Source organism: Carassius auratus, unplaced genomic scaffold (genome assembly GCF_003368295.1).
Source record: "Carassius auratus strain Wakin unplaced genomic scaffold, ASM336829v1 scaf_tig00217398, whole genome shotgun sequence".
Classification (NCBI taxonomy): Eukaryota; Metazoa; Chordata; class Actinopteri; order Cypriniformes; family Cyprinidae; genus Carassius; species Carassius auratus.
This window is the reverse complement of record NW_020529048.1, coordinates 20,074-36,222: the sequence shown is the minus strand read 5'-3', so window position 1 is coordinate 36,222 and position 16,149 is coordinate 20,074.

The window sequence follows — 16,149 nt, the reverse complement described above, 5'->3', positions numbered from 1 at the left end:
CTGTTCTTATCAGTTTAATATTTGATCAATCAATCACCTTTATTTATATAGCGCTTTAAACAAAATACATTGCGTCTAAGCACTGAACAACATTCATTTGGAAAACAGTGTCTTAATAATGCAAAATGATAGTTAAAGGCAGTTCATCATTGAATTCAGTTATGTCATCTCTGTTCAGTTAAATAGTGTCTGTGCATTTATTTCCAATAAAGTCAATGATATCGCTGTAGATGAAGTGACCCCAACTAAGCAAGCCAGAGGCGACAGCGGCAAGGAACCAAAACTCCATCGGTGACAGAATGGAGAAAAAAACCTTGGGAGAAACCAGGCTCAGTTGGGGGGCCAGTTCTCCTCTGACCAGACAAAACCAGTAGTTCAATTCCAGGCTGCAGCAGAGTCAGATTGTGCAGAAGAATCATCTGTGGTCTTGTCCTGGTGCTCCTCTGAGACAAGGTCTTTACAGGGGATCTGTATCTGGGGCTCTAGTTGTCCTGGTCTCCGCTGTCTTTCAGGGCAGTAGAGGTCCTTTCTAGGTGCTGATCCACCATCATGTCTGAATACGTACTGGATCCGGGTGACTGCAGTGACCCTATGATCTGGATACAGACTGGATCTGGTGGCCACGGTGACCTCGGAACAAGAGAGAAACAGAAAAATATTAGCGTAGATGCCATTCTTCTGATGATGTGCGGCGCCCGGGGAGCAGTTGGGGGTTCGGTGCCTTGATCAAGGGCACCTAAGTTGTGGTATCTCTCAACCTTCAATAGCATGACTTAGGTGCCCTTGAGCAAGGCACCGAACCCCCAACTGCTCCCCGGGCGCCGCAGCATAAATGGCTGCCCACTGCTCCGGGTGTGTGTTCACAGTGTGTGTGTCTTCACTGCTCTGTGTGTGTGCACTTCGGATGGGTTAAATGCAGAGCACAAATTCTGAGTATGGGTCACCATACTTGGCTGAATGTCACTTCACTCATTTCACTCAAGTACATAGGGTGTTATGTGAAGTGTTTCCGGTTCCGGTTTATCTAATTAATGCAGCCTAAAAATCCTTTAATGGATATGGATATTAAAAGCATATTAGTATGTTATGTGTAAGCCAGGTTAAAGAGATGGGTCTTTAATCTAGATATAAACTGCAAGAGTATGTCTGCCTCCCGAACAATGTTAGGTAGGTTATTCCAGAGTTTATGCACCAAATAGGAAAAGGATCTGCCATCCGCAGTTGATTTTGATATTCTAGGTATTATCAAATTGCCTGAGTTTTGAGAACGTAGCGGACGTAGAGGATTATAATGTAAAAAGAGCTCATTCAAATACTGAGGTGCTAAACCATTCAGGGCTTTATAAGTAATAAGCAATATTTTAAAATCTATACAATGTTTGATAGGGAGCCAGTGCAGCGATGACAGGACCGGGCTAATATGGTCATACTTCCTGGTTCTAGTAAGAGCTCTTGCTGCTGCATTTTGGACTAGCTGTAGTTTGTTTACTAAGAGTGCAGAACAACCACCCAATAAATCATTCCAATAATCTAACCTTGAAGTCATAAATGCATGAATTAACATTTCTGCATTTGACATTGAGAGCATAGGACGTAATTTAGATATATTTTTGAGATGGAAAAAAGCAGTTTTACAAATGCTAGAAACATGGCTTTCTAAGGAAAGATTGCAATCAAATAGCACACCTAGGTTCCTAACTGATGACGAAGAATTGACAGAGCAATAGTCAAGTCTTAGACAGTGTTCTAGGTTATTATAAGCCGAGTTTTTAGGTCCTATAATTAACACCTCTGTTTTTTCTGAATTTAGCAGTAAGAAATTACTTGTCATCCATTTTTTTATATTGACTATGCATTCCATTAGTTTTTCCAATTGGTGTGTTTCACCGGGCCGCGAAGAAATATAGAGCTGAGTATGATCAGCATAACAGTGAAAGCTAACCATGTTTCCTGATGATATCTCCCAAGGGTAACATATAAAGCGTGAAGAGTAGCGGCCCTAGTACTGAGCCTTGAGTTACTCGATACTGCACTTGTGATCGATATGATACATCTTCATTCACTGCTACGAACTGATGACGTTCATATAAGTACGATTTAAACCATGCTAATGCACTTCCACTGATGCCAACAAAGTGTTCAAGTCTATGCAAAAGAATGCTGTGGTTAATTGTGTCAAACGCATCACTAAGATCCAATAAAACTAATAGAGAGATACACCCACGATCAGATGATAAGAGCAGATCATTTGTAACTCTAAGGAGAGCAGTCTCAGTACTATGATACGGTCTAAATCCTGACTGGAAATACTCACATATACCATTTTTCTCTAAGAAGGAATATAATTGTGAGGATACCACCTTTTCTAGTATCTTGGACAGAAAAGGGAGATTTGAGATTGGTCTATAATTAACTAGTTCTTTGGGGTCAAGTTGTGTTTTTTTTATGAGAGGCTTAATAACAGCCAGTTTGAAGGTTTTGGGGACATATCCTAATTACAATGAGGAATTAATAATAGTCAGAAAAGGACCTATGACTTCTGGAAGCACCTCTTTTAGGAACTTAGATGGTATAGGGTCTAACATACATGTTGTTGGTGTAGACGATTTAAAAAGTTTATACAATTCTTCCTCTCCTATAGTAGAGAATGAGTGGAACTGTTCCTCAGGGGGTCTATAGTGCACTGTCTGATGTGATAATGTAGCTGATGGCTGAATGGTTGCAATTTTATCTCTAATAGTATCGATTTTAGAAGTAAAGTAGTTCATAAAGTCATTACTGCTGTGGTGTTGGGAAATGTCAACACTTGCTGAGGCTTTATTTTTCGTTAATTTAGCCACTGTATTGAATAAATACCTGGGGTTATGTTTGTTTTCTTCTAAAAGAGAAGAAAAGTAATCAGATCTAACAGTTTTTAATACTTTTCTGTAGGATATGTTACTTTCCCGCCAAGCAATACAAAATACCTCTAGTTTTGTTTTCCTCCAGCTGCGCTCCATTTTTCGGGCTGCTCTCTTTAGGGTCCACCTCCGTCTTTATCAAATTTAACGCCTAAAATCTTAAAATCGTTGTCTTTAAAAACCAAATCAAGTCCTCCTGTGTCCACGTCTCCCCACGCCCGAAGAGCTGGGCCTCAGACAGTCAGACTCCAGAGAAGTTTGGCGCCCAAGGCCCGACCGTACCAGTCAGTCAAGTCCAGTGCTCTTCGTATTGATAAAATGTCCGTGGCTAAAAGAGTTATGTCGTCCATGTATAAAGCACAGGTCGCCGTCAGTCCACCCATCCCAGGAACGTCCAGTCCTTTGATCCATTTGTCCCTTCTCAAGATCTGTGCCAGTGGCTCGATGCAAGACACATACAGAAGAGGAGATAAAGGACATCCCTGACGGACACCACTGTGTATATTCACAGCTTTGGAAAGATGCCCATTTATTAGAATTTTGCTGACTATTCTCTTGTACAGCAGTCCCACCCAGGCTATAAACCTCTCTGGAAACCCTATTTTCTCCAATACCTGGCAGAATTACTGGTGCGAGACTCGATCACAAGCTTTATCAAAATCTAAATTTAGGACTACTAACCGAATATTTCTGTCTCCCGCATAAGAGATGGCGTCTCTAATCAGCACTAGGTTGTCTGTTATCTTTCTTCCAGGCACAGCACAAGCTTGATCCGGGTGGATCACGTCCTCTAAAACAGTCGAAATGCGTGTCGCTAAAATCTTACTAAAAAGTTTATAATCGAAATTTAAAAGCGTGATTGGTAGCCAGTTTTTCAAGTCAGTGTTGTCTCCTTTTTTGTGTAATAGTGTAACTATCCCTACTCTAAAGCTGTCTGGAAGTCTGTCAAGAGTCTCAAATTCTTTAAAAACGGTCAACAGTTTGTGTGCTAAAATGTCCCAGAAAGTCAGATAAAATTCAAAGGGAAGTCTGTCAATGCCAGGGGACTTCCCTTTTTTAAAATGTTTTAAAGCTTTCTGAATTTCTAAAACTGTAAAATCCTGGGATAAAAGCACATCTGGGCTCTTTACCTTTTTATTTAAAAAGGTTAAAACTTCCTCTAAAACCCCATTATGAGCCTCTTTTGCACTATATAAATTATTATAAAAGTTTTCAGTTTCATTTAAAATCTCTTTTGTGCCGCTTGCTTCCCTCCCGGTAAAAGTCTTCAAAGCAGAGATTGACCCACCCAGTGTAATATTTTTTTAAAAAAAGTATCTTGTGCATTTCTTCCCTTCTTCTATTTCTCTTTCTTTAAATCTTAAAATAACACCCCTACTCTGAACTTCGAATAAAACTGACATTTCTTTCTTGACTTCTTTTATCTCTTCTGTAAAATCCAATCCACTGTTTAAAAGGTTAAAATATCTCTGCAGTTTTTTTTTGCAGCCCCATCATGTGTCTTCTTTCCCTGTTCTTTTTCCTTTTCCCTATATTTCTAAAAAACTGTCTTGTCGGATCCTTAACCACTTTCCACCACTGTGCACGTGTATCATAAAAGTCTTGGAGGGTCTGCCATTGGCTGAACTGCTCCCTATACTCTCTAACCACTTCTTCATCCTTTAATAGGGAACAGTTCAGCTTCCACAGCCCTCCTCCTACCGTCACACCCATGGAAAGTGAAAGGGTGCAAGACAGCATCATGTGATCAGAAAAAAGGGAGGGGTCAATGTTGCATCGGTTGGCGGGCAGTCCCTTGTAAAAACATAGTCAATTCGAGAGGCTCTGGTGCCATCACCACTGAACCAGGTGAAGCCCTCCTCTCTTTGATGCAGTTGTTTAAAACAGTCAACTAACTTAAAATCCTTGACTAAATTTAGCAATAAAACCGATGTCTTATCGACCTTAAAATCTTCTCCTACTCTCTTCCTATCTGTTTTGGATAAAACACAGTTAAAATCCCCTGCTACTATTAGGGGAGCCCTGCCTAACATGTGGGGCTGCAGGTCTTCTAAAAGCTCATGTGTGTCATTTTTTTCTGTAAAACCATACACATTAAGAACCTTAAAATCTCTCCCTAAAAAAGTCAGGTTTGCTAAAAGAGCCCGCCCTTCCCTCACCACAGTGCTATCCTTCACCGTGATGTTTGAATTGTTGATTAAAATAGCGACACCGTCATTCTTGTTGAAGTTGGAGCCACTCCATATTGAGGGCCCCATGGTCCACATCTCCTCCAACTTTCTGTAACTATTTAAAAAGGGCAGAGCACACTCTTGCAGTAAAAACAAATCTGACACTTTAAAAAGGATAAAATGCTCTGTGCTCGTAAGGTGGACCTCACACTTCTTACATTAATGGAAGAGATAGTGAGGGCCATGAGCAGTATGGTTAAAACAGTATGAGACATTTAAACAGAAGACAAAAAGACTACAAAAATATACTTAAAATCATGTTTTATCTTGTTTCACCTGCCCTTCCTTTCTCCTAGATAGAACTGGGTCCTGGAGAACAGGTGCTCGACGCCTCGGGTGCTACAGAGAAACCCTCTTGTAACTCCCTAGGCGACGATGTTCTTAGCTTGATGTGCAAAAAAGATACCTCATTTGGGGACTCTAGGGGCCACATGCGTTCTTGATCTTCCAAATCGGAACTATCAAGCAGCTGTGCTGCCCTAGCTTTTTTCTCCTCGGTTTCCACCAGAGGAGATCCCGCAGGTCTTTTTTGCACTTGAGCATTTGGGAGTGAACACTCAAATTCACTCCCACTGGATTCCTGTACCAACTCTGAAACCGTTTGTAGGGAGGAGCTTGTTTCTTCCTCGCTCACTTCTCCTTCCGTGCCTTTTTCCATTTCAATATCTGACTCCGCCCCTATGGCCGCCCCACTTCCTCCTTCCTGCCCAATCCCTGAGGCTGGCTGGGAATTTGAAATTCCCGCCAAAACCTCAGGGAGCAAAACTTTTAGGGCAATCTCTGTAGAGGTGGTTTGAATCTCCACAAAGATTGCACCGCCTGCCATTGGTACATTGTTCAAAACCGTGACCAATTTCTTTGCACTTCCCACAAACTAATTCTTGGCATTAAACGGCTAAGTGACCAAATTTCCCACATTTCCGACATAACTTAGGCATACCCTGGTAATGAATGTAGCCTCTGTTCTCTCCAAGCACAATCATGGAGGGCAGATGTTTCAGGCCCTGGTAGCCCCCAGCGTCCTCCCATTGTTTAATGGGGATTCGCCAGGAGCATGTCCAGATACCATCTTCATCTAGCACCTTGACTGGCTGGCCTCGAACAGTGCACAATCTACCCAGCCACACACATATATCCTCACCAGTCACAGTTTCATTGAACATTCTGACAATCACAGTTTTAAGTGTGTTGTCAGAAAGTCTCTCCACCATAAACATAGAGAACTGGGATTTAACAGATTCAAACCTTTGCCAAAACTCACTTAGCAGGGAAGCAGTCTTAAAACTCAAATCAAAACCTTTGTTCAGAGGCAGAGTCATCAAACAATTCAGGTCTTCAGGCTTAAAATGTAAGGTCTTTTGAACAAGCTTTCTGGAAAAGTCCATGCGGGACATACCCAGAAGCTTTCCATCGACCTCCTTGAATATAAAACGCACGCTGTGGTGCCTCCGCATTCCGGCACCACCAGCACGCAGTGGCTAAAACAAACAGTAAATTAACTAAATAAATTAGATAAAACCTTCTTACCTTAAAAACAAGTAGATTCTCCGCAAAGCGAGTCGTCTCCAATTAAAAGCCGCTTGTCAATTTACCTCTTGGAGGATAGAGGACTCGTGCCACAAGCCACACACGAGCCTAAAGGTCCACCTAGAGATGATCGCAGTCTCAACCGTCCGACCAGACCACGTGATCTTAGCCAAAAGGCCGAGAAGCAATGCTGCTAAGACGCAGCAGGGAGGAAGCCGGACACGGCGATGCCCATCTCGGCTTTGGTAAGTCTGGGAGACCTAAAAACGCTGGGGGATGGTAGTACCCTCCCCTGTCTACAACGTCACCGGGCCTTATCCCGATTGGCCTGACAGAAAGTATGGCATCGCTCATAACTCCCAAACGGTTCGTCGCAGAGCCACGTGCCTTATGTCATCAGAATCCTTGGCTCGAGTTTCTGACGAAATTTTCGGGTATTTTGGATTTTGTCGAAAACCTTCTTTTGCAACCTAGCGCCAGGTATTTGGCCAAGTCCCACCCAAATCAGCACAGAAAGCTTCTCTGGAGTCTGACTGTCAATAATCATCCAAAAAAAAAAATTTCCATTCACCTTGGCGAGGGGACCTCAAAACGTGCTAAGGTGGCGCGTCTCAGGTGGCTCGAATGGCTATAACTCCAGGAAGGAGTGAGATCCCTTCACCCAAATCGGCACACCTGTGCAGGGGCTCAATCAGAGGCCAGGTGAAAAAGGGCGCGGCGACAGGCCACTAGGTGACGCTGTAAGCGACAACAAAATCAATACGAATCGAAAAAAAAGGACAACCAAACAAAATGGAGACAGCTACAGCTAGGCTGCAGCCTCCACCATGTCGGCTGCTCGTGCCGGCGTGCGGAGGCACCACAGCGTGCATTTTATATTAAAAAAAAATGATGATGGAACGTTAATGGTGATGTCCAGACTTGATTTCTCACGGAAACTCGTACAAAAGGTTTTAGGATTTTCAGCAAATGATGTAAATTGCTTATTGACTCTTCTCCAGAACCGTGGTTTTGATTTGAGGTTTAAAAGCGCTGCACTGCTAAATGTTTTCTGGTCTCGTTTTGAAGCGGTAAAAGCCAGTCTCTCCATGTTCACAGTTGAAAAACTGACAGACAATTCCCTGAAAGTGGTAATTGTTCGAATGTTTAATGAAACTGTGAGTGGAGATGACATAGCGATATGGTTGGCGAGATTTTGCTCTGTTCGGGGCCAGCCAGTCAAGGTTTTAGACGAGGACGGCATCTGGAATGGCACGTGGAGAGTTCCCATTAAACAATGGGAGGATCCACACGGCTTCCAGGGATTAAGTCAGATTCCTTCTATGATTGTGCTGGGAGAAAACAGAGGCTACATTCATTATCAGGGGATGCCCAAACTGTGCCGTAAATGAAGCCGGTTTGGGCACCTCATAGAGGCATGTCAGGAAACAGTTTGTGGTAAGAAATTGGGCACATCTATGAAGAATGTACCAATGGCAGAAAGTGCAATCTTTGTGGTGAATCCAACCATCTCTACAGAGACTGCCCTAAATCCTTTGCCAACATATTAAAAGCAAAAATGGCTGCCACAAAAAAACAAACGAGTGAAAAAGAGGCGGTCCCTGAGGTTTTGGAGGGAATTTTGAATACCCAACCAAGCCCAGGGACTGGTCGAGATGGAGCGGAAGGGGCGGGTCAAGGGGCGGAGTCAGATGCGGGTAACGGTCGGGAGGAGGAGACTCCGCCCATCCAATTAGGAAAGCAAAACGTGAGTATGGAAATGGATAAAGAAAGTGAAGAGGAGAAAGAGTGAGATGAATTGACCCCCTCCTCTTTGGAAACTGTACCCGATCTAGACACCGAGCAAAACACTTCAAGCAGTATAGGCGGAATAACTCTAGATTGGTTACCTTATGCTAAGTTGCAGAAAAGACCTGCGGGGTCTCCTTTGTGTCAAACAGAGGAGAAAAAGTTGAGGTCCACCAGCTCAAGTAATGAGGAGGGAGACAGGGTGTGGCCCTCAGCCTCCCCGAATGAGGTTTTGTTTCTGCAAATACAGCTAAGAACATCATCGCCAAAGGAGCCGCAAGAGATTTTCTCTGCGGATCCTAAGGCGGTGGACACCTCCGCTCCTGAACCCAATATTATCACTAGTAAAGAGGAGCGGGTGTCACAAGAGATTTTTTGATTTAAATGAACTTTGTAGTCTTTTAAATAAAATGTTTTAGTTCCTTTTTAAGCTCATGCCTTTTTTACCTAATTTATTCACCATGGCCCTCACAATTTCAACAATAAATGTAAGAAGTGTGAGGTCCATGGTCAGAGCACATACTATTTTATCCTTTTTAAAATCTCAAAAGTCAGATGTCTTTTTACTACAAGAGTGTGCCTTACCCTTTTTATCTAGTTACAGGAGGTGGGAGGAGTTATGGACGCCGGGACCCTCCATATGGAGCGGGTCTAATTTTAACAAAAATGATGGAGTGGCGATTTTAATAAATAACCCTCACATCCTGGTGAAGGGGAGCACGGTGGTAAGAGATGGGCGGGCTATTTTAGCGAATATGACTTTTTTGGATAGAGATTTTAAGGTTTTAAATGTGTACGGTTTTACAGGTAAAAACGATAGGTATGAGCTTTTAGAGGAACTGCAGTCCCACATGATGGGGAGGGTACCATTAGTGGTAGGAGGAGATTTTAACTGCGTTTTAGCCAAAACTGATAGGAAGAGGGTGGGGGCAGATTTTAGGTTTGACAAGACATCAGTTTTAATGCAAAGTTTAGTTAAGGATTTTAAATTAACTGACTGTTTTAAGACTTTGCATCCAAGAGAGGTGGGCTACACCTGGGTCAGTGGTGATGGCACCAATGCCTCTCGCATTGACTACATTTTCGCACGCGATTGCCCGCCGACTGATGCTATATTAACACCCCTATTCTTTTCCGATCACGTTATGCTGTCTTGCACTATTTCCTTCACCACAAAATTGACGGTAGGGGGAGGGATCTGGAAACTGAATTGCTCCCTTTTGCAGGATGAGGAGATAGTTAGTGACTACAGGGAGCAATTCAGTCAATGGCAGACCCTCCAAGACTTTTTCGATTCACGTGCACAGTGGTGGGAGATGGTGAAACACCGGACGAGACTGTTTTTTAGAAAGAAAGGGATTGGAAAAAAGAACAAAGAAAAGAGACGCATGTTGGGACTGCAAAAAAGATTGCAAAGGTATTTCAAGTTTGTGAATGGAGGGTTTGATTTTAATGAAGAATTAAATGAGGTTAAAAAAGAAATGGCTGATTTGGAAAAACAAAGAAACAAAGAGTTGATTTTAAGAAGTAAGGAACAAGATCTGGAGGAAGGTGAAAAATGCACAAGGTACATTTTTAAGAGGATTTTAACAAATAAAGGGGTAATCACTGAATTAAAAAAGGGGGAGAAGGAAGCAAGAAATACAGAAGAGATATTAGAAGAAGTAGAAACATTTTATACAGATTTATACAACAAAAAAGAGATAACAGAGGAAGCCATAGAAAATATTTTGGGAAATTTAGAAAAGAAAATTGATAATGAGTGTGCTATTTTAACCCAAGATTTTACTCTTTTAGAGCTTACAAAATGTATGAAGGATTTTAAAACTGGTAAGTCGCCGGGAAGTGATGGCCTTCCCGTGGAATTTTATTAAAAATTTTGGGACATTTTAGCACCAGAACTTTTAATGGTTTTTAAGGACTTTGACAGACTGGACCGACTCCCTGACAGTTTTAGACTAGGAATTGTTTCACTTTTGCATAAAAAAGGAGATAGAACAGATTTAAAAACGTGGAGACCAATCAGCCTTTTAAATTTGGATTGCAAACTTTTTAGCAAGCTTTTAGCTAAACACATGTCCCTGTTTTTAAAGGATGTGATCCACCCGGATCAAGCATGTGCTGTGCCCGGGAAGAGGATCACGGACAGTCTGATATTGATCCGAGACACCATCTGTTTTGCGAGAGACAGAAACATTGGCCTAATAGTGGTAAATTTAGATTTTGAAAAAGCTTTTGATCGGGTCTCGCACCAGTACCTATTGCAGGTACTGGAGAAAATGCACTGTAAAAAATTACTCTTGAGGGTGTTAAATACAACCCATGAAAATCAGTTATAGTTTACTTAAGTATATGAGTTAGCAAGTAAAATTAAAAATAATGGGTACTTTGTACCTACACTATCTATTTTTTAACAGTATTAACTGCAAGCCTAAAAAAATAAGTAAAATTTACCCCTAAATATTAGCTTTGGCACTGCAAAGTGCGCATGCGTCAACATCCAGGCGGGAATCGCGGGAGACACCATTTTCCTTGTCATTGGCGGTGGATGAACATTTATTGGTGAACCTACAGGTACGTTTTTATTCAACTTGTTGATATCATCATCATGAATGCAAATGTTAAGTTGTTTAACGGTAAAATGTACCAGAACAATAGTCATTTCTCGGTCTCTGTTGACGCACCATCTGGTGATAGATCGACACGTTATAATTTGTTTTCAGTCAAGTTAGGATTGGAAGCTGAATACATTTTCCAGAAACGTTACTTGCGAATGCGAGCAAACATCTACGTTTATGATTGAAATATAGCTTCAATTATTGTAATGTTACATGGCTGAAATTCGTGAACAGCGAAACTGTTACACATGAGTGGTTGAACTTGAGCAAGTGACGAGAGAGCGCAATGGATGGCTGGTGTAACGTTACTATACAGACGACAAGGCATTCGGAGCAGAAAAATAGCAGTAAAGCTGTCGATGTGGTATGCTAGATAATTACTGTTAAAGTTTTCTTGCATTTATCTGTTGATATTGAGTTTTGTGTTAGAAGGGATCAATTTATAAAAGCCATTTTATTATTATCATCATTTACGGATTTATAATTAACGTGCGTTTTTAAATTATTGTCTGTTTAAAAAATGTGTGTTGGGGGTTTATACGATCCAAATTTATTGTCAAGTAACGTTAATCAGCCTATGTTTGAAAATCGTTGTTTGTATAGGTGCGTGCATCTTCCAATTCCTATGTTTGAGCAATGTGCTTCATTCGTGATAATTTATATTAAGTATTTCAAATGCAAAAATGTCAGACTTTTACTACTGTGTTGTAAATAATACTGTGTAACGTTAAACTACTAACTGTGTGCTGGTGCCTAAGTGTTAAGTTTATAAATTTGCATTACAGCTAATCAGCCTCCCACTGAGCACATGGTTAGCATTAATATGCAGCTATTAGCATGTGCTCTGCTAATGACAAAAAGCAAAGGATTGAAAATATGTAATTTTTTTTTATGTTCCTTATCTGATCTGTGACATAGGCCTAACAGTTGTAATGTTTTTATAATTGATTTATGTGTTTGAGTTAACTTGGATTTTGAAATACATTGTACTAACTTCTAGTTGGTGTAATTATTAAGCAAAATATGAAAAATGTAAATGGATATGAATATAAATTATGTACAATTTATTTTACAGGAGTGTGATAATTAATAATTTCAATATCCTGTTTCTGACACATTTTTTTTCTGCTGCAGAAAGATCTATATGAAGAAGAAAGAAGAATTCATAGCAGTTATCAAGACAAATTAACTTCAGGTACCCAAACTAACCACTGGGTCAATGGATGTTCTAGCTTATTGGAAATGAATTGGCTTTGCAAAATATGTAACTTTACATCATCCAAACGATTGGATCTATTAAAACACTACAGATTACAACATGGGCAGTTTAGTCGAAGCCAGTCCATACCCTGTCTCCATTCGAATTGCCCATGCACCTTTAGGACATGGGGTGCGTTACGGACACATTTGTCCAGATTTCATCCACAGATATCTAATCCAGGCCAGCTCCTTTCATTCACATGCATAGTGTGTAAATCAAGCCATTTCCACACAGAAAGGCAATATTTTGTGCACCTGCGTGGTCATCTTAAAAAGCATGAAACTGTGCCTTGTGTTTTCCGAGACTGTGATTACAAAACAAATGTTTACACAACCTTTCACAGTCATAAAAGCAGGAAACACAGCCCCCATTCAGTGGAAGATTTTAAGACCATTGTTTGTCAAGAACACCAAAGCCAGATTCATGAAGAAAGCGATTCTCTGGAAACTGAAAACTACTGTGGCATTGTCCTTAAGGAGGATGAAGACTTGAGCGAAACAATTGTCAAGAGACTGGGCTTGCTCCTTCTTAAATTGGAGTGCATTTTTAATGTGTCTAATACATGCATAGATGAAGTAGTAGAGGAACTTAATTTCCTTACATCGTCTGCATCTGGCCCTGTTATAAAAAAACATTATACTTAACACTCTAAAGAGGCATGGCTGCATTTTCGAAGATTCTGTCATTTCAGAACTGGTTAAAGATCTTTGCCAGCTTAACCCTTTCTGTGCTGCTTTAGGATTGGACGGGCCTTTAAGTACACACTATAAAAGAGAACAATTTATGAAGGAGCATCTTTCACTGACTGAGCCAGTCGAGTACATACTTGATTGCAGCAAGAATGCAACCTTACAGTATGTTCCGATTCTCCCATTATTGTCTCAACTTTTGAATAATGGACACATTCAGGACACAATTTTACACAACAGGAGGCCGTGCAATGTGTCTTCAGAGTACAGGTCTTTGCATGATGGATCTTTCTACAAAGAAAACTGCTTTTTATCTGGAGATGAACTGAAACTCCCGTTGATTCTCTACATCGATGACTTCGAAATATGTAACCCTCTGGGGACATCACGCAAGAAGCATAAAGTCACTGGCGTGTACTGGGTACTTGCAGTCATCCCTGCTACTCTTCGGTCTACACTAAGTTCCATTTATCTGGCCATTCTTTGTAAGGCAGATGATGTCAAGCAATATGGATACCCAAAAATGTTGGAGCCACTGCTTAAAGATTTGAAATGCTTGGAGGATGATGGCATATTTGTACCAAGTCTGGGCAAAGTGGTGAAGGGCACTGTATTTGCCGTAGCAGCTGATAATCTTGGCGCTCACTCCATCGGTGGGTTTATTGAAAGCTTTTCTTCCTCTCATTATTGTCGCTTTTGCACTGGAAAGAGTTCAGACATCCAGGAACATGAAGTAAGAGCAGGAATGTTCCCTCTGCGAACTAAGTCCAGCCATACACTCCATGTCGAAGCAGCGTTGTTGGACACTGCAGAAGCTCATCATTGTGGAGTTAAAAGACAGTGTCCCATCTCTGCCAAACTGAGTTACTTTCATGCCACATCAGGTTATCCCCCTGATGCTTTGCATGATTTGCTTGAAGGGATTGTTCCTCTTGAACTTGCACAGTGTCTTGACGTGTTAATCAAGAAGAAATACTTCTCTCTTCTTGAACTTAACTCTTCAATCCGTCGATTTCCTTACAAATGGAATGACAAAGTGAACTGTCCACAAGCTATCCCCCTGACTTTTGCATCATGTAAAAGTATAGGAGGCAATGCACATGAAAACTGGTGCTTGTTACGGATGCTACCTTTTATGATTGGCAACAAAGTGCCAGAAGAGGACTCAGCATGGCAGGTTTTGATGACCTTGAAAGATGTTGTTGAGCTTGTCATGGCTCCTGTTTACACAGATGAGACGCTAGGATACATGGAAAGCAAGATTAGTGAACACCGTTATAGGTATTTGGATTTGTTCCCAGAGGAGAAATTGAGACCGAAACATCACTTCCTGGAGCATTATCCTTGGCTCACAACTGCTTTTGGACCACTTGTGTTTCTCTGGACCATGCGATTCGAAGCCAAACACCGATTTTTTAAAAGGATTGTGAGGCAGACTGGGTCATTCAGAAACATTCTAAAAACAATGGCAAGAAAACACCAATCAATGATTGCATACCACATCCATGATGCTAACATTCTAAGACCAAAACTCTCTTTGTCAAGAATGACTCAAGTGGCAGTGGAGGTTCTAAAGGACAGCATTAAGGAGTCTTTTGTAAATAAGTTTCCCAGGGAAGCGGTTGTGAGTATGACAAACAAAGTCACCATTTTAGGCACTGACTACTGTGTTGGAATGTTGTTGCCTTTTGGATCAACAGGAGGATTGCCTGACTTCGGAGAAATACTCCAAATAATCATTGTGCATGAAAGTCCTGTCTTTGTTCTGAAGTTGCTAAGTGGGTGGTACCATGAGCACCTGAGATGCTTCAAAGTAGAGCCAAAAGGAGAGATTGAAGTCGTGCAGCATTCAGAAATGAAGGATGCATACCCCTTAGCTGCATATAATACTTTGCATGGTCGAATGGTGTCCCTAAAACACTTCATTTGTATATCAGAGTAGGTTTTTCAGTTTAATTATTCATGCCTTATCAATCGTATATTAATCATGCCAAGTATAATAATTATAAAAAATGCAATCTATTTTTCTGTCTCCCTACAGCTGAAGACAACACATACCCCAAAGGAAATGTCCGTCCAGTTGCGAGTCGTCATAGAAGAAAACAATATCCGAAAGTTGACGCTTCCATCAGGAATTCCTAATAAGGTGGAAGATCTTGTTTCAGAAATCATTGAGACATTCCAGATACATGGTGAATTTGGACTACTCTATGAGGACAAAGACTTTGGGAACCAGTTTTTCCCTCTACATTCTACTTCCGACCTGGAAGACAAGGGCACTGTGAAATTGGTAAGAAAAGATCCCTTGATAACCCTTGACTTGCATCCAGTAGATGAATCAGGACTGTCCTCTACACCAAGTACCTTGGAGACCCACCCTGTGGATGATGGTGAAGAGTACAGCTCTATTGCAGATGACGTTGAACCATCAAATTCACAAGATACCATTCTTCTCCCAGAGTCATGTCGTTCTGCTCCATGGCCAGTGCAGTTTCAAGTGCCAACATTTTCCCGTGACATTGAACTTATCCTTGCAGAGGCTAACAAGTCATATCATGCCTCTGGAACACATTTCCAGGATGCAAGTATTAAATCTGCAATAATGCAAGACTTAGCCAAAGCTGTATTTTCTTACACGGCCTATCCTTCAAGTATGCAAATATCCTCTGTGGCTGAAGCCCTTCTTGAAAAGTTTCCATGCCTAAAGGAGCCTGGGACCTTTGCAGGCATGTATGGCTGGCAGCAACGCCTAAAGTACAAGATGCACATTTTCCGTGCCAAGCTGAAATCACAAAAATATACATATCCAGAATTAGAAGTAAACACATTGAAGAGGAAGTGACCAACCGATGCAGCACCAGCTAAAAATGTGAAAAGGCCAAAGAAAGCAGAAGTGAATTATCTCCCTCCGCATCCTGTTGGAGAAAATGAGGACACATTGGAAAAGGTGAGGCTTGAGTTAGTCGATGAAACGAAGAAGAAGAACAACGCAAAAGTAATTGAAGAAAAAATGTCAAAAACCTTTTCAATTAGAAGACTGGAGGTTGTGACCACCGGCCCTGCTGTCAGTGTTTTAAGAGAGAGGTGGCCTGGATTATTCAGTAAGGCTCAGGTAAGGATGTTCTTTAGTTTAAT